Source organism: Pleurodeles waltl, chromosome 6, assembly GCF_031143425.1.
Source record: "Pleurodeles waltl isolate 20211129_DDA chromosome 6, aPleWal1.hap1.20221129, whole genome shotgun sequence".
Classification (NCBI taxonomy): domain Eukaryota; kingdom Metazoa; phylum Chordata; class Amphibia; order Caudata; family Salamandridae; genus Pleurodeles; species Pleurodeles waltl.
The window spans coordinates 1,528,071,088-1,528,098,350 of NC_090445.1; the positions used below are offsets into that span (position 1 = coordinate 1,528,071,088).

General features: G+C 42.9%; 1 protein-coding gene across 6 annotated transcripts in view; it reads left to right on the plus strand.

Annotated features, from left to right (window-relative positions):
- Positions 1-27,263, plus strand: part of SDF4 (stromal cell derived factor 4) — a 165,147-nt gene that overhangs the window by 55,306 nt on the left and 82,578 nt on the right. The window lies entirely within an intron of this gene.

Genomic DNA, 27,263 nt, shown 5'->3' on the forward strand with positions numbered 1-27,263 from the left:
ATGACACAAAAAGCAGACATAAAAGTGCATACATCATAGTAAAACCTTGTTCAGAATAATCACACAAGAAATATTGATACATAATAGCCTATTAACAATCCTAAAAATCATAAGATTAATTGACAGAAGAGTACTCCTAATACATAGCTAGCCAAACAAATGACTTTTATAAATCACTTAAAGTGCATAGCGCTTTGTGATGGAATAGCTAGTCTCATGAAAGAGCCTACGTAGAGACAGCATTTAGTGTCCTCGAGTTGTAGGTGGTAGTTCAGGGCTGCTCTACACTACCGTAAATTACTCATCTAGATAAGCAGAATTAAATTTGTTTCATATATTTTAAATAAAAAGTACCGAAGAAAAAGAAATACAGCTCTGATTGAGAGGACATACCATCGCAGGGACAGAGACAAGCACTAAATATTTTTGGTAACCTAGGGGAAAGCAGAGAAGATCGATAACGGTACCAGCCCTGAACCTGAATAGTAATGATCTTTCTCATCACCTCGAGTGCTAAACAAAAAGTGTCCCAGAACACCTGCAGCTTCAGGTGCAAATAAGCTGAGTTTTAAGATTGTTTACATTCTGTCATAGACCTTTGTGTAGAAGCATGGTTAAGCAGCATTAATTTCCCTGTCTTTTTCTCTGTCTTCCCGGTAAGACCGGGTTCTCCAAAAAAATGGGGCATCCCTATCTCATGTAAGTTTTTTTTTTTTTTTTTTTATTCTTTTCTTTTGTTTTTATTTTATTCCCCTCTCTCCCCCCCCCCCCCCCCCCAAACATATGCTAGCCATGGGATAATGAGGTCCTTGTTACATGCTAGTCAGTTTCTAACGATGGATTGATTCAATACTGCTTCCTTGGTCTGCTGTAAAGATATCCACAAATGTAAAGGACTAGCTCAAATACGAATCTCTACATAGCTCATACCAAGTTCCTCAGGACATATAAATGAGAGGTAGGCTGGGGAACTGACAGAACCTTTCTGCAGAAGCGATTTTCCCCTGCCCGAATAGCAGCACTATTAGTGATACCCCAAATATCAGCTCCATACGTTGCTACAGGTACACAATGCATTTGATAAATCTGCAATAGTGGAAGAAGTGCTCTCCACCACCCCCTCCTTTACCAAGAGGCTGCAGAAGGTTGAGAAGTAGACCATCTGCCCTGAATATCTTTAGCCTAGGAAAACATGGCCTCACAGGGAATACGTAGGGGCTTAGTGTATCAATATAAAGTCTAAAAGGAAAAGAAAGAGGTGCTAAAACTCAACCTTGCCTTACACCATGAGAAACCTCAAACTCACTAGAAAGTTTGCCATGTAACCCATATCTTATTCTAGCTGTCATGTTCTCATGAAAGGTTTCTAAAAATGTGTTCAAGTGTCTTATCCAGCCTCATGGTCAAATATAACATCCACAGCTTTGAACGATTACACAAGTATAGTTTGTGAACACATCCATAAAGGCAAGATAAAGTGGGCAACATTTGGCAATTGTATACTTGCCAACAATTACATTCAGATTTAAACATTGCTGTACTGTCCCCATATGTTTCCTAAAACCATATTGACAGCTGCGTAGAATGGTTTTTGTTCTGTGTGGCCCAGTCCCTAATTTTATTATAAATGACTCTCCCTAATATTTTTACAGAAGTGTCAATGAGGGAGATTGGGTAATACCAGCTGTGGTCTGATCTGTCACCTTTTGTGAATATTGGGACAGTGATTGACGAGGACTATGAACTTGGTGGAGAGGTGTGCAGAATTATTAAAAACATTGGTCAGTAACAGAGCCCAGAGATCAATGTTACACTTAGCCAGGTTTATGGGGACTCCATCTGGCCTGGGTACTTCCTTACTGACACTCTGCTGAATAGACTCAACAACTTCACATAGTGAAAACTGTAGACCCAATTGTGTATTGAAAGTGAGAGATGCCTGTTTACTGGAAAATTTATCAGAGTATATTCTGGAGAAATGAGCCACACAGGTTGCACTGGAAATATGAAAACTAGTCAGAGCCGCAATATAATTTAAAGTTCAGGTGGACATTACTGTTGCCCAGAAAGACTAAGGGCCTGACTTAGATGTTGATGGTAAAGGTCCAGCTGCCTTCTTTTCGACTGAAAACCTGCCAACCTCCGTGACAGTCGGCCCGCCATATTTAGATGTTAGCGGTCCCATAGACAAACGCCTGCTTTGGAACTGCCGCCTCTGCCAAGAAACACCGCCAGCATCGACAGCAGGAGAGGGGAGAAGTGGATGCCGACAGGAAGCCAGATTTGGATGTGCTTTACTGCCATGAAAAGAGTGGCTGTCCAACCTCCTTGTTTGAGTTGGCGGATTGGTGGGGGAAAAGGGGTGAAAACTCACCTTCCCCTCCCCCCCATTCCACCCCGATGTTCGACTGGAAAATACCTGCCGTCACTACTGCAACCGGCCCACGGAGAAAATATGATTTCCCCCATACATAGCTACTCCCTGTTTAGGTGAGTGTTGTTGTTGTGTGACGGGTGTTGTCGTGATGTGGGTAGTTGTGCGTGTGGGATTGTGTAGCTGAGTGTGTAGTTGTGTTATTTGTGGTTGTGTTGTGTGTCGGTGCAGAGTGAATGGTGTGTGTATGTTGTGTCATGGATGTATGTCAGTATTTGTTTTCAGCATTTATGTGTTGTGTAGTGTTAGAATTGTAATGGATAATGGTGTGTATGTGGTGTGTGGTGCAAGGGGACACCTGTGGCTAAGGGACAGTTTGTGTGTGTGTCTCTTACTGCTATTCCATAGCCCTTGCCAGCGCATGAGGTCTTTTTTTAAATTTATTTTTTTACCTTCACTGAGGGTAACGACAATGTTGTTTTTATGACCAACGTTTGATGTTACTACTGCTCTGTGCTCTAGTGAATTAATTAAACTGCTGGAAATTAAAATGTATTCAGTTTTTGAGGCACGCCCTCTACCCCTACATGTGAGTTTTTTTTTAGTTCCCTCTAATTCCATGACATTACACAGATCATGGGAGACTGAAAGTTTCCTGGCTCCTTTCCTCTGAGATCTTCACAATCCACAGTACACTTCAGATCTTCCAGCACAGGACACTGTCCCAGTCTGGTGTTGAATTTGCCTGCAAGAATCCGGTATAGCGCATGACCCTTCATATTATATTTTAATATGTGACTCAATAAACTCAAACAAAATCAGGAATTTCGAATTCAGAATACTTACAAATCATTCTAAAAATTAATGCAAGCAAATACTATAGTTCCCCATGATGTGCACAACTTGAAAGTCCTGTTAAGGTGTTTCCAGGGCCTGAGCTTTCATAATCGGTAACAAATTAATCCAGATAGATAGGCCCCCGTCAAAAGCACAACCATGCCAGGATGGTGTTGCTGGTACACACAGACACTCATCACCATAAAAAAAACAACAGTTGTGTATCCCAAGTCTCCCCGAACAATAAAATATCATAGTCTCTTTTTAACAATTGCAAGTCTAGTAAGAGCATCTTTGAGACGAGGCCGCCTATGTTCCAGCTCAAAATTCTTAAATTAGTGTTTTTTGGGTTTTAGTTGTTTGTGGATACAGTACAGTTGGAAAGGGGAAGCATTTTCTCAGTTTTCTCATTAACTGACCTCTGACCTCAGTGCAGGAGAGTCAGTCATTGGCAGCAAGGTGGGTCAGAGTTGCAAATTTATTCCTCACCTCCTTAGCTGGCGGATATCCTTGTGAAGATAAAGTCACCAGGGGTTTGTCGAAAAATCTCACTGGCAAGGTGACAGCCCAGTATGGGGATGCTCATCGCCTGCTTTGTAGTTTTAGAAAGTTTTTCACACAAGCCGGGTGTTAGAAGATGACCCCAATAGAATACCTAACAATATTTTTGCTCAAATGCTCTACCCAGCCCACACTCCATTAAAATCTTATTGTAATCCATCACATTAAAGTTCTTGCACCTACCTAACCAATGGATTACTTGGTTTCGAAGTTCATCCCAGGATTCAGGTTGGTTATGCTTTAAAGGAGGTACGCCAGCCAATGCCACCACATAAGGGTACAACAATGATGACAGGTTTAAAATTGTTTGGTTAGAAAGAGCTGCATCACTCGGACTGTCCACAGATATTGGGGCTGCCCATGGTGGATTTTCCTTTACAGTGCATTGAGTTTTTGTGATAAAACAAATTGCATTTGTAGTTATTGCGCAATTACTCACCCTTGAGGGCCCATGGCGAGAGATTCTCTCTATGCACCTACTGAGCTGGTTTCATTTTTGTAAGTGTTTATAGGTCATACTCCCTTAGAAGGCTTTACTGACTGTGTACCACACTGAAAGCAGGAGCTGGAGATTGAAGCGGGGAAGCTCTTGCATATTTGGGATATCTGAAGACTGGCTAGCTGCGTCTCGATATGGCCTAAAAGTTCAAGAAGGGGTGCAGTTGCTCCCATAGTATATCTGATATTTTATTGCAGTATTTTTCGATTAAAAAGTAGGTCCGAATCAGAGGGGTCACCTGCCTTAGTCGTTCGCGACTGGCATTACGTAAGGCTTCCTTTTTTGCGCTTAACTGACAGTTCTTGAGGCAACAAAATAGCTATGGAACTGTGGGAGTCAGAGGGGTATCCATAATATTAACAGTTCTGTCGCTGTTAATGCAGTGATTGGCTGACTGCTGCCACTCACTAGTTACTAACCCACCGGTATTTACATTATCTTCACAGGGTCGATTGCCGGGTGCCGGTCTCTGCTCAAGGGACAGTCTAGGCACCATCAGGGCAATTTTCTCCCTTATCACCCCCGTAGGAAGTTGCCTCTGTATGTACTATTTCAAAGTAAGAAATAGCATGCACAGAGTCCAAGGGTTCCCCTTAGAGGTAAGATAGTGGCAAAAAGAGATAATTCTAATGCTCTATTTTGTGGTAGTGTGGTCGAGCAGTAGGCGTATCAGAGGATAGTGTTAAGCATTTGTTGTACACACACAGGCAATAAATGAGGATCACACACTCAGACAAAATTCCAGGCCAATAGGTTTTTGTATAGAAAAATATATTTTCTTAGTTTATTTTAAGAACCACAGGTTCAAGATTTACAAACAGTACTTTAAATGAAAGGTACTTCACTTAGGAACTTTAGGAACGTTGAATTAGTAAAATAGCATATACAGTTTTCACACAAATGACATATAGCTATTTTAAAACTAGACACTTAGTGCAATTTTCAACAGTTCCTGAGGGAGGTAAGTGTTTGTTAGTTTTGCAGGTAAGTAAACCACCTACAGGGTTAAAAGTTGGGTCCAAGGTAGCCCACCGTTGGGGGTTCAGAGCAACCCCAAAGTTACCACACCAGCAGCCAGGGCCGGTCAGGTGCAGAGGTCAAAGTGGTGCCCAAAACGCATAGGCTTCAATGGAGAAGGGGGTGCCCCGGTTCCAGTCTGCCAGCAGGTAAGTACCCGCGTCTTCGGAGGGCAGACCAGGGGTTTTTTGTAGGGCACCAGGGGGGACACAAGTCAGCACAGAAAGTACACCCTCAGTGGGACGGGGGCGGCCGGGTGCAGTGTGCAAACAGGCATCTGGTTCGCAATAGATTTCAATGGGAGACCAAGGGGTCTCTTCAGCGATGCAGGCAAGGGGGGGGGCTCCTCTGGGTAGCCACCACCTGGGCAAGAGAGAGGGCCACCTGGGGGTCGCTCCTGCACTGGAGGTCGGATCCTTCAGGTCTTGGGGGCTGCGGGTGCAGTGTCTTTACCAGGCGTCGGGTCTTTGAAGCAGGCAGTCGCGGTCAGGGGGAGCCTCGGGATTCCCTCTGCAGGCGTCGCTGTGGAGGCTCAGGGGGGTCAACTCTGGCTACTCACGGTCTCGTAGTCGCCGGGGAGTCCTCCCTGGGGTGTTTGTTCTCCACAAGTTGAGCCGGGGGCGTCGGGTGCAGAGTGAAAAGTCTCACGCTTCCGGCGGGAAACGTGTGTTTCAAAGTTGCTTCTTTGTTGCAAAGTTGCAGTCTTTGTGGAACAGAGCCGCTGTCCTCGGGAGTTCTTGGTCCTTCTAGATGCAGGGTTGTCCTCTGAGGCTTCAGAGGTCGCTGGACCCTGTGGAACGCGTCGCTGGAGCAGTGTCTTTAGAAGTGGGGAGACAGGCCGGTAGAGCTGGGGCCAAAGCAGTTGGTGTCTCCGTCTTCTCTGCAGGTTTTCAGCTCAGCAGTCCTTCTTCTTCTTAGTTTGCAGGAATCTATCTTGCTGTGTTCTGGGAGCCCCTAAATACTCAATTTAGGGGTGTGTTTAGGTCTGGGGGGTTAGTAGCCAATGGCTACTAGCCCTGAGGGTGGCTACACCCTCTTTGTGCCTCCTCCCTGAGGGGAGGGGGGCACATCCCTAATCCTATTGGGGGTATCCTCCATCTGCAAGATGGGGGGATTTCTAAAAGTCAGTCACCTCAGCTCAGGACACCTTAGGGGCTGTCCTGACTGGCCAGTGACTCCTCCTTGTTTTTCTCATTATCTCCTCCGGCCTTGCTGCCAAAAGTGGGGCCGTGGCCGGAGGGGGCGGGCAACTCCACTAGCTGGGGTGCTGTAACAAAGGGGGTGAGCCTTTGAGGCTCACCGCCAGGTGTTACAGTTCCTGCAGGGGGAGGTGAGAAGCACCTCCACCCAGTACAGGCTTTGTTACTAGCCACAGAGTGACAAAGGCACTCTCCCCATGTGGCCAGCAACATGTCTGGTGTGTGGCATGCTGCTAAAACTAGTCCGCCCACACTGGTAGTCGGTTAAGGTTTCAGGGGGCACCTCTAAGGTGCCCTCTGGGGTGTATGCCCTGGGGCATTGTAACACAAAGCATGAGCCTTTGAGGCTCTCTGCTAGGTGTTACAGTTCCTGCAGGGGGGAGGGGTGAAGCACCTCCACCCAGAGCAGGCTTTTGTTTCTGTCCTCAGAGAGTACAAAGGCCCTCACCACATGGGGTCAGAAACTCGTCTCTCAGCAGCAGGCTGGCACAGACCAGTCAGTCCTGCACTGAACAATTGGGTAAAATACAGGGGGCATCTCTAAGATGCCCTCTGTGTGCATTTTTAAATAAATCCAACACTGGCATCAGTGTGCATTTATTGTGCTGAGAAGTTTGATACCAAACTTCACAGTTTTCAGTGTAGCCATTATGGTGCTGTGGAGTTCGTGCATGACAGACTCCCAGACCATATACTCTTATGGCTACCCTGCACTTACAATGTCTAAGGTTTTGCTTAGACACTGTAGGGGCATAGTGCTCATGCACTTATGCCCTCACCTATGGTATAGTGCACCCTGCCTTAGGGCTGTAAGGCCTGCTAGAGGGGTGACTTATCTATACCTATAGGCAGTGTGAGGTTGGCATGGCACCCTTAGGGGAGTGCCATGTCGACTTAGTCTTTTTATCCCCACTAGCACACACAAGCTGGCAAGCAGTGTGTCTGTGCTGAGTGAGGGGTCCCCGTGGTGGCATAAGACATGCTGCAGCCCTTAGAGACCTTCCCTGGCATCAGGGCCCTTGGTACCAGGGGTACCAGTTACAAGGGACTTACCTGGATGCCAGGGTGTGCAAATTGTGGAAACAAAGGTACATGTTAATGAAAGAACACTGGTGCTGGGGCCTGGTTAGCAGGCCTCAGCACACTTTCAAATCATAACTTGGCATCAGCAAAGGCAAAAAGTCAGGGGGTAACCATGCCAAGGAGGCATTTCCTTACAACCCCCCACTACTCTTGCTAACAATTGAGGTATATCTTTGCGGCGTGCTGATAGATCCTGCAACCTTATGTTTGCCCTTGATAGATACTATGGTAACACTCATCAGGGCATGAAATCTGTGGTAGGTCAAAGAGATGGGGCCCAGTCCAGCCTTGCACAGGCGCAGTTGGGCCCACTCTTCGCCATCTGTGTCCCGCTCTGTGGGCATGAGTAAAGTGCTGTAAGCACAAGGGCTGTCCCCTCCTCTTCCGTGCAGCCCATACCCATCAGCAACAACTCGGGACCTCTGGGCCCTACTGTCTCCCCTGGGCCTGTAATCACGAGTCTGACTCTCCTGATTCTTACACCTGGATTTTCTCACCCCTGTGATGACCGGACCCTTCTAGAGCCAACTGGAAACACTGTACTTGAATCTTGTGAATCAGATAGTCTGAGAGACCAAAATAACCAAATTCTAGTACTCAAGGCACAATTACACAAGGCATTGAAAATCTGAAACCTATGCAAGAATGTAAACTGCTATTGAATGGACTTCCAAGAGCATAATTTGAAATAACCATGTTCTCTTGCTCCATCAATGACAAATCTGCTTCCATCTTTACACTTGAGTTGTTTATCCATGTGGTCAGTGCTGGTTTTGAACCAAGGGATGGTGGCTAAAAAGAGGTTCCAAAAACTACAGGAAAGAACCCGACAAATAATGTAAGTCTCTGACCCTCACCCCCGTCCAGTTAGAGATGATTACTACTCATCCACCAATATCAAGCAGTCGCAGACTGAAGTGGCATCCTCATGAGACTATCCCTGGTGGTCTATAGTCGGCTTATAGAAACATGTCAAAACGACTGGTTGGCTAGAGGATCATATTAAAAGTGACGACTTATAAGGGATTAAATCACTCAGGAACACTGCAATACAGCGTTTTGAGTGACATACAATAGCCAATTCCATACTAGAACCCGAATGAAAGCTTACTGTGAATGGTGCAATACATAGTTTGTCATTACCAGATCTTGACGCTGCAGAAAAACAATGTTTTAGTCAGAAACAGGAGCTGGGATGTGGGCCGCTAGTTAACCTACATGTCTGGGACCTAGGAGTATGTTTTTAGGATAGATGTCTCGAGGACTTGCTTGAAAGGATGGCTACTGCAGTGAATGTTAAAATAATAGCTTTTTCTTAGTCTGTTTAGCAGACAACGGGCCATGTGATGAGTGTGAAGCTTGACTGCTTTGAAGAATGGCTGCATAACATACTTCATCAAAAGACTGCCATATAGTCAACACATTTGTGGGGTTTGTCTTAAGAGTGGGCCATTCAAGGGCTTGATGAAATGCAGACACTCTTGAAATGTTTGTGGGATGACAGAGATTTTATGAACAAAAAACATTGCAAATGCATTGCTTGTCTCCAGTGACACCTTGGGGTCTAAGGCAGTGTTAGGTTTCTGAGTTTGTCAATGACTGTAAAAATAGCTTTAGTCATGTTTGAGCATTAAAATATCTTATGTGAGAAAATGGTTGCCATTGTTTTCTTTGTTGTCGCTTGATATGACTAATTCAGTGCCAATAGTTCTTCTTTGATGGCCTACATATAATCACATTGATATATAACAATGGACACCTGGGACTAATTCAGACAGAGCTTAATACCAATCGGTCTCAGAACTACTTTGAATATTTTCTTATATACAATTCAATTGAACAAATTGATTTGAACAATAGTTCTGTAACATATGTAACTTAAAAAAAAAATCTTATTTCAATTCACACAAAATCACACAACATGGTGTGAGAAGGTGAATCATTAGTGCAGACAGCAGAGTGCTCACATATAAGTACAAACTAATGCATCCAATACACTGTACAATTACTAGTAGTCCTGATTTGAATAAACACAATGTGGGTTGGCCTGTAATTCAGGGCTCCTCCTACATATCAAATGAGGTTCTTAAACCATATGGGAAAGATATGTCGGTGTGTCAACCTCCTAGCATTTCTGAGGTCTCTTTAGGGCAACAACGTCCAGCATTCACACCTAGAAAAAGGTCAAGATATACCATAATGAAGACTAAATTCAGCACTATAACCATTCAGTGAGACCATGCAAAACCAGCACACAATGGAGGGGCAGTGGCTTGGTATAAAGTACCCAGGAAGAGTGCACTTGCGCAGTGTGAGCACCAATACCTCCACACAGTGCCAACAACCAGTGGGTTTAACATCACAGTGCGTGAAACCTCATCACCACAAAAGTGCATTCTGCCTTACTATACATGTGCCAGCCATCACTACCTTTGGTGTTCCAAAGTATTCTAAACGTGTCGCAATTATGGTCCTCGTCGTACCTCAAAAAGACGGTAGGACCGAAACGCTGTAGAAAAGGCATAGTAAGCCCAAAGTCACCCCACACCATCCTGTGCGTGTGAGTGTCCCCAATTGAATTAGGAAAAACTCCTCCCTTCCTACCAATTTGACTCACTAAAAGCACCAATCACCTTTGTCGCTACAAATGGTGGAAAGAATAAGCATCAATCCCCTGTGTGTCGCTGCATAATACTGTTAGAGTTATTAAAAACCATACTCAATATTATTGTTACTTACAAAATTCACAAAACACAGCATGCACTTCTCTGTTTAAACCAACATGGGTGCCAGATCCGATTACTGTCTCGCGCACAGCGCTGACCGCTGTTATCTTCACGTATACGAAAGGTATTGAAGGTGCCATATATGCACGCCCATTATCAGTCAGAAAGAGATGTGGCTAGACCGTCAACCTGCGGTCGCCATCTTGGGGTGCCTGAAATTTTGTTATTTTGTGGGAACCTACCATAAGGGCATCCCAGTATGGGTGAACAAATCAAGAAGGCTAATCCACCATATAAATAGAGAATCAATCATCACATCCTTCAGACAGGAGTGGTCAAGCAACTACCTGTGTCAGAAATCAATCCAGGCACAAAATCAATCCAGGCACAGACAAAACCCATTGTCAGGGAGCCATTATCATGCAATACGCTATGAGAGGAACTGTCCCAATGTGTCAGTTAAAACACTAGTCAAAACCTAAGTCAGTTACCCTGCATTCATAGCCTTATGATCCCAATGATACAGTCACATGATTGCCCAGAAAATACAGGCTCTAGATGAATGAATCAGTTGCCAATCAAACAATCACCCCACCCCAGGTCTAATGATCTTTGTCAGTAATGAGCAGGAAACTAACTTGGTAAACAGAAGACAGTGGAAAGCAGAAAGGGAAAATCTAAACCTTGCGCAGTTGACAGTCTGTGCATATCATACACATGACTCAAGCCCTTAATGGTGCTATTGAAAATGTCCATCCATCAACATTCCTTGATGTTCTTTAGGGTCCCCAGATTGCCCCCTCTGCTTGGTAAAAAAGCCATCTCCAATACTTGCCAATAGATGTCATCTTCCGAATGGCATTGGTCTTTGAAATGTTTCACTAATGGAGTGCCTTCTATCCGGCACCTTATTTGGCTTCTGTGTTGGGCTATATGCTGTTTTACCATCTGAGTTGTCTTTCCAACATAATTCAACAAACATGGGCATTGAATCTCATAAATTACATTGCTTGTTGTTACAGTTTGAAAATGCTTTTAAGGTGAAAACTGTGTCTCATCTTCCATTCCTTTGGATTACCAGTGTACAAGCAAACCGAACAGTTCCCACACCTACAATGTCCAACCAGAGCAGGGAGCCCACACAGAGAACCCATCAGCCCACCAGTCTTACTCGTTTAATCTCTATGGGCCCTTACTACAAAATCCTTTATGTTCTTATTCCTTTTATTCCATTTAAAGGCAAATACGGGGGTTCAGTGCATGTTTCAGACATCATGGGCCAATGACGTAGAATTATTATTTTTTAACATCATTACTTATGGGAGTCATGGTGACTGCTCTACTCTGTCCTTCATTCCTCAATCTGGGGTTAAGTAGTTCTTCCTTCGGGCAAAACCAAGTCCTTTTCATTGCTCTTTCAATTATTTTTTTTTGAGGTAGACTTTTGTCAATAGTTTGTGTTTCAATATTTCAGCCGCCTGAAAGTAGGTTTCCTTATGCGTATTGCTCCTCCGAATCCAGGGGAATGGGCCATATGGTAAATTGCCCTGGGGTGGTGGCTGTTGTATTGTAATAACCAATTAGTGTCAGTGTTTTTTTTTAATTTAGAGTGGTGTATAGGTAGCCCTAGGAGGTCTGACTAATAAGTCTAAAATATTGATTTCCTTTTTAGTATACTGCATGGTGAAATGCAAGTCCTGACTGATTATTCAGCCACAGACAGAAGTCTCTCAGTTCTGTTTCATTCCCATTCCAGATTTTTTTTTAAAACATCATCTGTGTACCTTTTTCAATTGGTAATCAGGTTAAAAAGTGGTTATTAGGGGTGTAGATGGTGTTTTCTTCAAATTCACTTACAAAGAGATTCGCCACATTTGGAGCAAAGCTAGCCCCCATTGCAACTCCTTTTTTTTTTTTTTTTTTTTTTTTTTTGCAAGGAAAAATCCTTTTTGAACACAAAATAATTATTTTTAAGTGCAGTCTCTGCCAATCTAACTAGTAGGGCTACCATGGTCTCCTCCATAACTCAAACACCTGTCTGTCACACCTTTCGCCTCATCCTGGGGGATGTTAATGTACAACAATTCCACATCCATAGTCACCAGCCAGCTTGGGTTTTGATCAAACGTCAATCTATACACCAAATTGATGAACGATGAACTCCATGCTGCTTTAATGAATGTATGTCTTTTGAGGACCTCCTGTTTGATATAATAGTCAATAAATTACACAAAGGTTCTAAAACTGAACCACATCCATACTCTGTCGGTCGACCTGGAGGTTCTGACATTTTTATGAATTTTAGGTAATGTATATAAGACTGGTGTCATAGGATGGGGTTGATTGAGGTTGGCATATTCCTTATCTGTGATTATTCATAGCCTTTTTAGTTATAAATCTAATTTCTTCCTGAACCAATTTCAAAGGATCTGAAAATATTTTCTCATAATGCCTGTGATCTTGCAATTGTCTGAGAATTTCTTTTTCATAGCACCCGGTATCCTGAATGACAATAGCCCCACCCTTATCCCCTGGTTTGATAATGATGCTGGTATTTTTGTTCAGGTCTATAAGGGCATCCCTCTCCTCTTTCGAAATATTATAGGGAATAAATAGTTTGCTCTCTTCTAGTTGTTTTACCAGTTTCAAAATCAAATTCTCAAAGGCAGTGATTTCAGCTCTCATCATGGCAGAGGGAGGATCAAATTGTGAAGGTATCTGTAATCCCCTGGTATCACTTTGAGCCATTTCAACTCTATCTTTGAAAAATGTTTGAACCTGATCGTTCTGAAAAATCTAAATAATTCACATCTCAGTCTGAAAAAGTCAGGTCGGTCAGTCAGAACAAAACCCAGGCCCTTCTTCAATATTTCTGTTTCTGGAGTGAAAGGTCATACACTGAGAGGTTAATAATCAAGGATTTAGGTTCTGTAGAAATATCTACCAGCTGTAAAACGGATTCCTTGTTTGTCTTTCCCCTGATTGGTAACTGCGGCCTAAGCCCAGTATGATCCTTGTCCTAAAACAAAAAAAAAGTGTGGTGTTCTCTAGCTGAGGGGGTTACATAAATCCTCTCTATTGCTCGCTCCAGGTGTGTCCTGTTCGTCTGAACTGAATGATGAATCTCAGAAAGTCACCCTTTTACATGCTGAATTATTCCAGTGGAATTGTAAAATTTAGGTCTAAAGTAAGGGTAGATCTGTTCAATATTAAGTCTTATCCTTATTTATTTTCTTGCCCAATTGGATGGGATGAAGTTCTTCAGTTGTTTTCTGTAAGTTATCGAGAACTGCTTTAGTGTTCTCAATAGCGCTTTTGGATTTGATCTTGTCTTCTTAGTCAGCTCTCTGACGTTTCATTGTGTTTAATTCCTCAAGTGCAGTATCAATGCCTAACACCATCCAGTGGGGTGAACAATTATTCCCAATGTAGCTGTATTTTTTTTTTAAATTGTTGTGTTATGAGTGAAAATCACAGGTGTTTCTTAACTTGTAGTCCTATTGAATCACATCAGGTTTAAGGTATTCTATGAGTAATTTTGCATGTATTTCTGATCTAATCGTCGTCTTTTTTTAATTGCTAAAGTTCATCTATATGAGTCCTATTACCATTTTGTCTTGCAATAGGACTGTTGCTTAACAAGGAGGATCTTTCTAGGATCTTTGCAATATACTTGTCTGTATATGCTAAGGTCGCTTTTGCCATAATATCTACTAACAATTAGTGGGTTCAAAAATGTCCTTGCAGACTATGTCTCCCCACAACCCTGAGTCTGCCACAAGGATTACCCCATACGCCCATGGGAAACGTCGACACATCTTTCCCATATGGTTTAAGAACCTAAATTTGTAGTAACCACATAATTCAGGTAAGTTCTTTATATCTTTTATTTCCTAGAAGTTTTCATCTTCAGTTGAGAAAAGCACAATATTCACTATTCATTCTCTGGGGTTTTGACCTTGCATAAATTTCCCTTACTCCATTCCCTACCATCATCCAATTTAACAATAGAATTCACTTTAATTATCGTCTGCGGTTGAAAGAATTTGTTCTCACTTTTCTTTACATGACCTATTTTCTTCACTTCCTCCCAGTCACCACTTTTCATGTACGTAACGTTCACTCCCTTCCTCCTATCATAATTCATTTTGTTCTGCTTCTGTAAATTCACCACTCTCGCCGTCATGCATTCACGATCAACCCATACTTGTTTTTTCTTATGCAACCACTTGGGAGATTCTTTAGTAGCTGGCTCCTTCCCTTTAAGGGCTATAAAAGGGGACACACCAGGCACTCTTTGAGGTGTTATTCTATGTGCCCTTATCATCTCTTTCAACTTATATCTCTACATCAATCCATTCGCCAGAGATAGTTGAATGTTCTCCAGAATGATTCGATTTACTCTTTCTATCAAACTGTTAGCTTGTGGCCTAAATAATGCTACTCTGTCATGTCTGATAGCTAAACTAGTAAGAAAACCTGTCATGGCTGTGGAGATCAGTTGCACCCCATTATCTGTAACTAGAACTAGGTATTCCTTCCTCTAAAAAATACTTCTCTTAAAAATCCTATAGCATTACCAGTTGTTACTATATAGCCTCGTTCCCTTACATTCTAAATTAGATCATCATGAGTGCTCATACAGTATTCCTCCTTCATTACATCTCCACACATTTGTTATGTAGGAGGAGCCAAGAATTATAGGTCACTCCACATTGTGTTTATTCAAATCGAGACTATTGGGAGTTGTACAGTGTATTGGATGTATTTGTTTGTACTTATATGTAGTTATATGTGATTCACCTTCTCACACCATGTTGTATAATTTTATGTGAATTAATATAAACAAACTGAGTAACACATGTATCCAGTACTATTGTTCAAATCAATTTGTTCAATTGAATTGTGTATATAAGAAAATATTCAAAGTAGTTACAGCGCTCTGAGACCGATTGGCATTTAGTTCTGTCTGAATTAGTCCCAGGTGGCAATTGTTATATATGAATGCAAGTTAACCCTGGGCGTATTGGGAGGTCCCTGTGGCAGATTCAGGGTTTAATCTCATCACCAGCACCGTTCTGCGGCTCCTTCGGAGCATATGACAGATGCTAATTCGTCAGAAAAAACAATATTTAGCGAGCAGGTATACTAGCCAGTGATAATCTTCTTTGGGTCAACTACACCCAGTGCTAGGTTAATACCTACATATTAGTGATCAACTAGATTCTAGGAATCTGGACCTGAGTCTGCTGACGTATCTGCCATATGCTAAACCAAAGCCTCTCCCTGTGCCAAAGCAGGTGGCAAAAAGGAAGGGCTTGAGAAATGCATGAAAAAGGAATATAAAAGTTATCTTTCAAAGCAGGACTAAAAAGTAGGCTTAACAAAGAGGTGTGTTGCTGCAAATGATATGTAATGAGTGAGCCTGAGAATAAGTGGGAAGGGGATGATCCCAGAAGGCTTGAACAAAGTTGAAAAAACACATTACATTTACCAGTCAAAGCAGAGTTCAGATTATTAAAATGAGAATTCAAATTCCCAGAACTACAGGGTAGGAACCATTGAGGATACCTATGAAATAAACAAGTCTAGATGGTGCAGAGCCTCAGTTACTGTTATTAAGCCGTATTTGGATACATGGTCACAAGTTTCCTGTTGACATGGACCACTGTTTTCCAAAACAGTCTGGCTTTAGCATATGCGGTCCCGCCTATATAAAGCTAGTCACAGTGGTCGAGTAATCTAAGACCTTTTCCCTATTAAATGCCACCTAAGATAGACCATTTAACAATTGCAAAAGGTTTCCTAGCAGTTACAAGTAGAAATCGCAGGTTTTGAAAAATGCCTTGAATTTGCTTTTTCATAGAGAGGCGCTAGTCCAGCCGCAGATCTCAGATTTTGGCATTTATATCACACTGATAAAATGTTTTGTTATCATAAGCATTTGGCTATTCAAAATTGAGTAAAGATAAATAAATGTTAAAAAAGTACACTTATTAATTAACTTCAAATATAATAAATCTTGAAAATCTGTGTTTCTACAGTACTACTTTTCTTCCTATATTATACCCATTATTACATTCCTTGAACATAAATTCCCTTACTATGTATTTAAATATCTATTTATTTATTACTCTAGTCCTACTGTACTAGAGAAAAATTAAATGAAAATAAAATCTATAAATAAAATTATAAATACATTTAAAAAAATTAATACATTTAAATAAAAATGATCAAAAAATGTGTGTGTATGTATATATAAATAAATATAACTACAATTATAAATGAAAAATATTATATTTTTACTCTCTTGTAAGCTTTACTTTGTCTACAAATCACCATATGTCATGTCTCTATCAATCTATCCTCCATCCCCACTCTGACTCATCCCAAACCCATTCTACTACTTTCATCTCCTAAATAACCCTGCCTGAGCTGTTCCCTCCTCTTCCACATCTAACTCACCCAAACCTCAGTTTACTACCATCATTTCCCAAACAACCCTACTAAATTCTCCCTCATTTATCTCACCTTTTGACTCATCCAAAACCCCTCCTGCTACTATGATCTCCCTAACCCTTTCTACAGACTCTTTCCCTCCTCCACCCCCCTTTACTCATCCCAAGCCTCATCCTGTTACTGTAAACTCCTAATTAACACTTCTGGATTCTTCCCTCCTCTACCCCTCCATTACTCCAGTCAATCCAACTAACAAACTCGCATATCTACGGCTCAAATTAATAATACTAAATCTGTACTCATATTTCCCTATACTAATCCACCACTAATTTCTTCTGGGTTCCGGAGTAGCATGCTACTCGCCCAAAAGCACTTTGACGCCTCATCAGGGGTAGTAAGCGCTATATAAATACTATTACAATCCAATGTAATGCAGAATGTAAGTGGAACTCCTGAGTTTTTAAGCAAATGTGTTGGTAAGGCATAATAGTCAATACAGTAATGCTTTGCAAAGGTGCACCCTAACCTCCAGATTGCAGCTTTACACAATTACTTAGCTGAATACTTTTCATATGAGAAAAACTGCAGGTGCTTATCCCCCTTGTGCAGTATGCTCTGGTCTTGCCCAGGCAGAACCCTTTAGCTTTTTGGCAGCATGTGGTAATGCAAAATGCAATCTACATATATTGTTTTTAAGATGTCTAGCCCGTGCAGGAGCGCCCATAATTTAAAGAGTTGCTTTGATTTGTGCATGACATTGTATTAGCATTTACAGAGCATACATAGCAGTATAAGACAGTAAACTAAGAACATCATGTTCAGTGCCATGTGTGGCTGTAGATACACATGCTCTGCATACTCCTGCCATCTAGTGTTGGGTTTTGAGTGTTACAAGTTGTTTTTCTTTGAAGAATCATTTCCGTGTCATTGGATCGAGTGATTCCTTCTCAATGATACTGCACATGGGCATCGACTCCTTTGTTATATTGTTTTCTGTCCACCCGTCTGGTTCTGACTTGTGTGTCTTCACTCCATCTTTTGAGTCGCTCCAAAACTTTCTTTCTGTCTCCCTTTTATCGACGTTATTGTTTTCTCGATCGCGTATTTCCATCTTGGCGTTCCCACTCGTTGGTCCGGGCACAGACCGTGCTCCCTCTGGAGTGACCTCACCTGTTATGGCCTACCTCACCAGGCTGCACCAAAGAATCTGCTAAGCTAATGCAATGGATGCCGGTTCACTTCTGTCCTCGGTGCCACTTGAAATTCCTTCCCACCAACAAACAACTGGTTATTAACTTGTGCCTCTCACCCAATCAATAGGAAATTTCATGCGATGCCTGCAAATCTTTCAGGTCGAAGAAGACCCTCCAGTACCAAAGAGCTTGTCATTTGGAGATGACACACAAGACTCCAAACAACACTTCAGACGACACTTGCGTAATCTTTGGGGAGGTGCACGCCCTGGAGTAGCCGGATCAAGAGGAGGCTGTCTCCATCCAGGCCTCCGACGTCCAGTCAAATATTGAAAGCCATGAGGTGACATCAGCACAGTCCGTAAGTACCGTGGCCCCTCCTGCCCACCCTAAAACTGCTAAAAGTTCCCTTAAAAAGCTCGCCGGACCGCCTCTGCCACCAGGCTATGTCTGGATCCAATTAACTGCTTCGGCAACCCCGACGTCCGGCTCGGCTCCAAAAATAGTCAAGACCATGACATTGTCTTCGGCATCGATCTCCAGATCCTCTGTCTGAGCCGTCTAGAGCCAGACTTGGACACTGAGTACATCAGCTTCGGGCCAACCAACTTCCACCTCTGCTTCGGTGTTGACAAAAGGACACTGACTGAAACCGTCTGTGCCAAAAACTAGGGAGCCAACTCCTTTGGAGCACAAAGTCTCCAGCCATTCTTCACCAGTTTAAGCCTATTTTAGAGACTATGGACACTCAACAGCACCACCTTTATATCCAGGAGGGTACAGGGTGGATTATTGCTCCCCCCGTCACATTCAAGAGGAAACTGTCCTTCCAAGAGGCTTTGGACACTTCACCAGCACCAAAGAAGGTCACTAAGGACAAGGGTTCCACCACTTCTCTCAAGCCTTCCCCTCTTCCCCCTTCTCCTCCTGTTCCACCTTTTACACAAACCTCCACTCCCTATTTCTCCTTCACCCCCTCCCCTCATTCACCTGCCTAGTTCCCCTTTATTTATGGGGGAATAATTAGGTGGGTCACATGAGGACCCAGATCCATGGGACACATTTGACCTTGATCCCTTGATAAGAACAGACCCAGATTTTTACCCTGCATGACCCTCCCGACCAAAGGATACTACATCCTCCCAGTAGGTAGTAGCTTGAGCAACCACCTTCCATAATGTTGTGCTGCACAGGGCCCCATTGAGCAGGACTTAGGGGTATCTAGTTCCTCCCCAAGCTTCCTGGCATGCAGGCAGACAACATTTTTAAAGAACCGGTCCGCTCTAGGGTTTGCACCCCCAGAGCAGAATAAAAGTATAAACATGCCCCCCTCTGATCCACTATATATCAGTTCCCAGGTCCCACCAGACTCCATAGTGGCCACCACTACACGAAAAAGGGCCAATCGTCAGGCCACAGGGGACTCTCCACCCCAGACAAGGAGAGCAAAAAGCTGGATGCTGCAACAAAAGAGTGACTGAACAGGCAGCCAATCATTGGTGCATTGCCAATTCACAGGCATTGCTTGCAAGATACGATCGGGCTCATTGGGATGAAATGGAGGAGTGTCTCCAATATGTCCCAGATGAGCACTGCAAAAGAGGACAATAGATTGTTGCAGAGGGGCAAACAATATCTAATAATTCCATCCATTGTGCCCTGGATGCCGTAGGTACGGCTGTCTGTGGTATAAACACCAGTATCCTAGTAAGAAGACACGTATGGTCTTGATGCTCTGGCTTCAAACCAGAGATCTAGCAAGCGGTGCTCAATATACTCTTTGACAAGGAGCATCTTTTCGGCCCTCAAGTAGACTCCACCCTTGAGAAGTTGAAAAAAGATACAGACACTGCAAAAGCCATGGGTGCTTTTCAGTCCCTCTCACAAAAAGGGACTGTTCATCGTCCCATGTTTAGAGGCTGTCAGCAGCCCCTACCCCCCAGTCCAGATAGCCTTCAACCTTATATTCTCTGTTTTACAGTCAATGCAGAGCATGTGTATCTACAGCCACACATACCATCAAACGGAAAATGTTACTTACCCAGGAAGCATCTGTTCGTAGCATGTAGTGCTGTAGATTCACATGCGCCCTGTCTCCTCCCTGAACGTCTGTGGCCATTTCAGTTACTTTTTGTGGGAAGACAGTCTAACAAAGGAGTCGATGCCCATGTGAGGTACCCGTTCTGCAGGAGTTGTTGTCGGTTTTTCAGCTTCCCCTGGGGGCAAAAGTACGTATCAGGTGGTATTATTGCTGTGTTGAAAGAAGCAGGTCCAGACTGCTAGGCGGTACTGAGAGGAAAATATACATAGCCCTCTTAAACATCAAATAAAAATATAGGACACCCACAAATAGTGCTTTCATAAATTCCTATAAGTCTACAGGAAGAGTCAAAGTACGTTGACATACGAGACAGATTACCTCTCATTGAACCACCTCGTTCATATGATTTTAAATTGTATGGTCCTGAAGAAGGTGGATTACTATTCTGTTTTACCCACCGAAAACTACGTTGACTGTTCTTCAAGAAATCCCAGTCAACAAAGCTACAACAGCAGAAATTTGAGACCTTTTCTCTGTTGGAGTCTTGTAGTGTATGGTATGTATGACTGGGATGGGATTGAGTGGTATATGCGAGAGGTTGTGTGTGTTGTATGTTTGAATGAGAGAGCGGGTAGTGGTATACATGGAGGCAGAAATAATGGTGATTGCCTCTACATAATTGATATGTATACAGTAAAATGTTTTCATGTAATGTACCAAAAGGTGTGTTTTTTTTTTGTAATACGTAACTGATGAATTAAGAATTTGAGATATATGTGGGAAATAAGTGTTAATGTATTGATTACAATATTGGAAATCAATGTAGGGTCTACCTACCATGTTGAATAAATGTACAATGTTGAAAAAATAAATATGCATGTTTTAAATATTGTCTCTTGGTCCAGCCATGAGCACTTACAGCCTTTTTAGAAGTAATACAGGTCATGTGGGATTGTGCATATTGTTTGTGGTAGTTGTTTCCCCTTTTCCCAGACCTTATATTAAAACATAAGGAGTAATGTCTTCTTTTTCTTTTAGAAAACTATACATGGCAGAGGCCCGAATTATACTTATACTTATCTCAAGAAACTATAATTCGGGCAGTAAGCTAACTATAAGTGTTGAATTTGTATGGTTTTGTGCGTGTAAAATCTGAACCTAATTATCATGTCCCTGTAATTATTTATTTAAAAAAAAAAAATATTTAGTCAATATGTATATGTTTATTCTTGTAACACGCTCCGTCAAGCCACTGCTTCTCTTTGCCAGCGGGTGTCACTTTTCGTAGGAATGGACCCACCCACGGCATGTATTGCTTCACTACGCACAGAATGCGCACTCTTGAGGGCCAAAATAAATAATTTATTGCAATTCGCCAACTCAAAGCACTGACACTTGACAAATACATTTCAGCCTAGCGCCTTTTTCAATGTCAAGTTTGCCTGCAAAATTCCTCTGGTTTAAAACATCATGGAAACATTTCATTGGGTAGAGTCCGAACAGCAACAAACATAAACACATTCTGCTCTTCATGGCTGCTCCAAGTACCTCACCGGGAACATGGCAGCCATTGTTGTACTTGCAAAAATATGTGCATGATAATCACAGTCAGTAGTTAATCTCCATATTCCTCTAATCCCAATCACATAACAATACTTAATTCATTTGAAAATAATCGCATTAAATTATAACACGTTCCATACCTATTCAACAATACCAATAAATTAAATCTTTGACCAAATACAATTCCAAATCTAAACCAATATATACAATTTATTATCTACGGTGCATTGTTAACTGCACATATGCGATTAACCACTGCTTCATTTACATATATACATTTGCCGTAATATCTCTTCTTGCATATACATAAGTCCAAAGTGTATCTGCCGGAAAGGGGACTCATCTGGACTGAGGCAACTGGACTGTCAAAGAAAATATGTACACTGGACCATAAAAACCTCCCGGTCCCTCCCCCCTCTTTGTATTTAAAGAAAATATTACATCATGTTTCATTTAGCCCTGAATGGACAAACTCTCCACTCAGCTTGGGACAATGCAAATATGACTATGCCCCTGTACTGCTTAGTCTACTCAGGTGGATAACCAGTTGCCATGCTCAGCTTTCATGGTATACGGCACACCCTTCATTGGGCAGGTAAATTGCATAAATGCCACCAAAGGGGCAACAGCATCCTTTCAAACTGGCTGAGAGCCTCTCTGCCAACCCTTATGCTGCTTCATCAGTTACTTCTTTGTTCCCCCGCTCCCCCACAGTAGATCAGTTGATGTGTGTCCGGAACTCTTCATCATTGTTCAGACCCCTGGGCACCTTTGTCCATAGTTTGATAATATATTGAGAATGTCTTGAGTTTCCCCACTCTGTCTCCTCCTCTCTAATCGATTGGCACCTGGTCTTTGCAAAAGAACCGTAGTAGATTGCTGTTGCAACTATATTCAGTTTGAAAATGTGTTGCCACTGGGTATGTTGTATCACTCTTGTTAATAACCCGCATGTTTCTCTTTTTCGCTACATGTATTGTGCTGCCCACATACGTTTTGCCACATGAACATACCAAACTATGGGTACTCGCAAACATTTTCCCAGAGGCTAAAAAGTTTGGTCTGTGAAGCGCTCAAGGGCTGCATCGATGCTGGTGAAATGGCGGTCAGGTGAGGGGGTTAGGAGGGTTGGGATTTAGGTATGGGTAGGCAAAGCGAAGGATATATATCTAGTAGATGAATTGAGCAATATAAAACTAGAAAACCTGGGATTAATATCGGCTTCCCCACTTTTCCAAATTGTGTAATCCTAGGCAATTGCCTAATTTCACTTTCCCTCCTTTTTCTTCATTATCACATACGAGGACAGCAAAATGTCAGGGTCTGCACTGTACAAATCTGCTCTTGTGTTTGATTTAATAAACGATAACGTTGTTCATGTGTAATAGGAACCCAGGCCACTCAAAGAGTGCACTTAACATCTGACTTGCCTCTTTAATTCACTATTGGCGTATTTGTCAGGGTAGGGGTAAGAATTAATGTTTCTAAATTAATGTTTGAAAACTATCACTTTTAAATTAAGACTTCTCATTGCAATGATATAATAAATTATACTTGTGTGAAAAGGTTCTGCATGTTAACTTAATATGCTTTTTGAATTTTGAAGGGCTATACTTTGAGTATCCATGTACCAAACAGTACACAATGTAGCTAGAATTGCAATTCAGTAATTTAGTGATGACTTTCTTACTGCATTTACCTGGCATCTCGAATTCCTTCACTGTAATACTTCGCTTACATGCCTTACTTTGCAGACATGAAAAAAAACTTGTTGTCCCTATATGCTTCTCAATATAATGGCTATGGACCAAATGGTCCTTTATCGATGTGCTCCTTCTATAAGTCCCTCATAACACTGAAAGTAAAGTTGATCCTAACACGTGGTCAGTCATTAAGACCTACCAATTCCTCTTCAGAATGTCATAAAGTGCCACTGAATCCATCGAGAACCCTACAATCAGCCTGACCATCTCCAGGTCACTTTCTGTCTTAGACAGCAGTTGCTGGTGCATCAACCAGATATCTAGACAATTCGTCCTTTCAGTTGCCTGGCCCAATACCCTACTGGAATAACTCCACTGCTTAAATCGGCATAGGGCCTCATTGTCCACCTTCACAAAATCTGAGGGCAAAGAACAATTGCACTTCAAGCGCAGCATTTCTCCGTAAGGTATACCCCTTATCAGGCTACGCGGGTCCTGGCTTCTTGCATGCAAGATAGAATTACCTGCAGTTAGTTCCCTTTACAGTTTGGTATCCAACTGCCACTCTCCGACAAAAACGTGTAAATCTAAAAAGGCCACTGAGGATTTACTGTAATGACTGGAAAAATGCAAATTCAGGGTGTTGTGATTCAATCTCTCAGTGTACTCCTCTGCCACTTTTGAGTGCTGTTCCACACAATAATGAAGTCCTCAATATACCGCACCCACAGAAAGATGCCCTCAACCCCTAGGTCATTATCTTCAGCCCAAGCCACATGCTTCTCCCACCAACCCACAAATAAATGTGCATAGCTGGGTGCGAAGCACGTGCCCATCACTGTCCCCTGTATCTGCTGATACAGTTGTCCTGCAAAAAGAAAAGTCTTACGATTCAGACAGAAAGCAATTAAATCCAAAATCATCGCATTGTAGTCATTGTACTTCAGGGTTCTTCTTCTCAAGAAGGATTCCACTGCTCTCAAGCCCTGTTGTTGGATAATACTGGTGTACAGACTTATGTCCAACTTAATTTGTAGGAAATTCTCATCTCATTGAATGCCTTCTATAATTCTCATAAAATCAGTGGTGTCTCTGATATAAGAGCTTAAGAGTATAAACGAGTAAGCATTTTCCAAGAGGCTTCCCCTAGATGCGTGTTGGGGTTCCCTTGTGGGACATCCGCATTTTTGTGCACCTTCAGTAAGTGGTAGAATGTAGGTATATGAGGGTATTCCACCTTGAGATACTGATATTCCTTATAATTCATACCGCCCATTCCTCCAGTTGTCCAATAAGCTGTAAAATTATTGAATACTCTCCACATATCGCTCTTTTAGTAGGCAGACAACACAACCTGTTATCAAGCTGTGTAAGGGCCTCCCTTGTATATTGTTCCTTTGTTTACAAGACAATGTTGCCTCCTTTATCAGATGGTTTGATTACCATCGTTCTTCAGATTCACTAATGCTCGCCACTGATCTTTGAAGAGATTATATTGTTGGTAATTATATTTTGTCCGCAATCTAAATTTCTCATGATCATGTATTACTGCTTCATGGAAGCAGTCAATAGCGTTGTGTGGAATCTGCCGAATAAAACCAGATTTTGCCTTCAACTTACTATACGTGTGTGTGTGTATATATATATATATGTGTGTGTGTGTATGTATATATATATGTTCGATGGCATGTGTAGCTGCAGATACACATGCTGTGCATTATCCTGCCATCTAGTGTTGGGCTCGGAGTGTTACAAGTTGTTTTTCTTCGAAGAAGTCTTTTTGAGTCACGAGACTGAGGGACTCCTCCCTTTCGGCTCCATTGCACATTGGCATCGACTCCATCTTAGATTGTTTTCTTTCCGCCATCGGGTTCGGACGTGTTCCTCTTCGCTCCGTATTTAGAATCAGGAAAGTTAGCTAAACATCGAAAATTCGACTGTATTGTTCGCGCTCGGTACCGGTTTAGTGTTAGTATATCAACACCAATAGTAGAAGCGCTCCGGCAGCCCTTCGGGGCTTCCACTCTTCAGCGGGGCCTGGTCGGCCCGACCGCATCCATCGTCGAAACTAATGGACCAGACCCCCTTCCGCTTCTGCCTGAATTGCCACGCAAAGTATCCTTATACAGACCAACACTTGGTCTGTAATCTGTGTCTGTCACCGGAAAACAGGGAGGATACTTGCGAGGCCTGTCGGGCATTTCGATCGAAAAAGACCCTACGCGATCGAAGAGCCAGAAGACTGCAAATGGCGTCGACACCGAGAGAACAGATCGACGTTGAAGAGGAGGAAAGAATCTCCATACAAGGAACGGACTCAGACGACTCTGAAAGTGAGCTACCGACGACAACGCAGAAAACTGTGAGTAAAACTGCCCCGTCCAAGACTCACTCCAAGATCATAAAGGCCAAGGGGATGCCACTGCTAGCAGGCCATGGCTTAACCCATCGAAAACACAGTGACCAACCATCGGCACCGAGAAAGGCCACACAACTGATGAAGACATCTGACTCCGGTCGAGATACAGGCTCCGAACCATCTCGGCACCGAGAGTTCGACACACCCAAGGTGAAAAAGGTTACCTCGGAACCGAAAAAGACTGTTTCGAAACCTTTGGTACAGAAAAAAGCAGCCTCTGAGCCGAAATTAGGCTCTTACACGGAAGAGCAAGGACTTTCCGCCCAAATGCATGTACATAGATTTGAGCAGGAAATAAGTATGGGGGAACCAGACCATACCCAGAGGAGGCTGCATTTCCAGAAAGAGACTGGAAAAATACAAACTCTTCCCCCAATTAAAATCAAAAGAAAGCTGGCATTTCAAGAGTCAGAAATGCAACCAAAGGCAAAGGTGGCTAGAGACCAAACACCACCACCAAGGTTTTTGCCACAGCCTTCTCCACTACATTCACCACAGCTCTCCCCGGTAACAACACCCCCAATGTAGTCACCGACACATACGGGGATGACGCAGGATGACCCGGATGCATGGGACTTATATGATGCACCGGTCTCCGACAACAGTCCCGATTGTTACTCGACAAGGCCGTCACCTCCAGAGGACAGCACTGCATACATGCAGGTATTATCAAGGGCAGCTACATTCCACAATGTAGCAATGCATTCGGAGCCAATAGAGGATGACTTCCTATTTAACACCTTGGAATCCACCCACAGTTCCTACCAAAGTCTGCCAATGCTCCCAGGCATGCTTAAGCACGCAAAACAAGTCTTCCAGGACCCAGTGAAAGGCAGGGCTATCACGCCTAGAGTGGAGAAAAAATACAAACCTCCCCCAACGGACCCTGTGTTTATAACACAGCAACTGACACCAGATTCGGTGTTCGTGGGAGCAGCAAGAAAGAGGGCAAACTCCCAATCATCAGGAGACTCACCACCACCTGACAAAGAGAGCAGGAAGCTTGATGCAGCGGGCAAACGAGTGGCAACACAGGCAGCCAATCAATGGCGGATCTCAAACTCGCAGGCCCTACTGGCTCGCTACGACAGGGCACACTGGGATGAGATGCAACATATTATACAGCACTTGCCCAAAGAACACCAGAAACATGCCCAACAGGTTGTTGAAGAAGGACAAGCAATTTCCAACAACCAGATAAGATCCGCATTGGACTCGGCAGACACAGCAGCACGGAAAGTCAACACTGCGGTAACCATTCGCAGGCATGCATGGTTACGGAGCTCAGGGTTCAAACCCGAAATCCAGCAAGCTGTGTTAAACATGCCTTTTAACCAGGAACAATTGTTTGGGCCGGAGGTGGACACTGCAATAGAGAAATTAAAGAAGGACATGGACACGGCCAAAGCCATGGGCGCGCTCTACCTCCCACAAAGCAGGGGCACTTTTAGAAAGCCACAATTTAGAGGGGGGGCTTGTACCCAAACACCAGAGCCTTCCACCTCACAAACCAGACCCACCTATCGAGGGCAATACCAGAGAGGAGGGTTTCGAGGCTCATACAGGGGTGGACAATTCCCAAGAGCAAG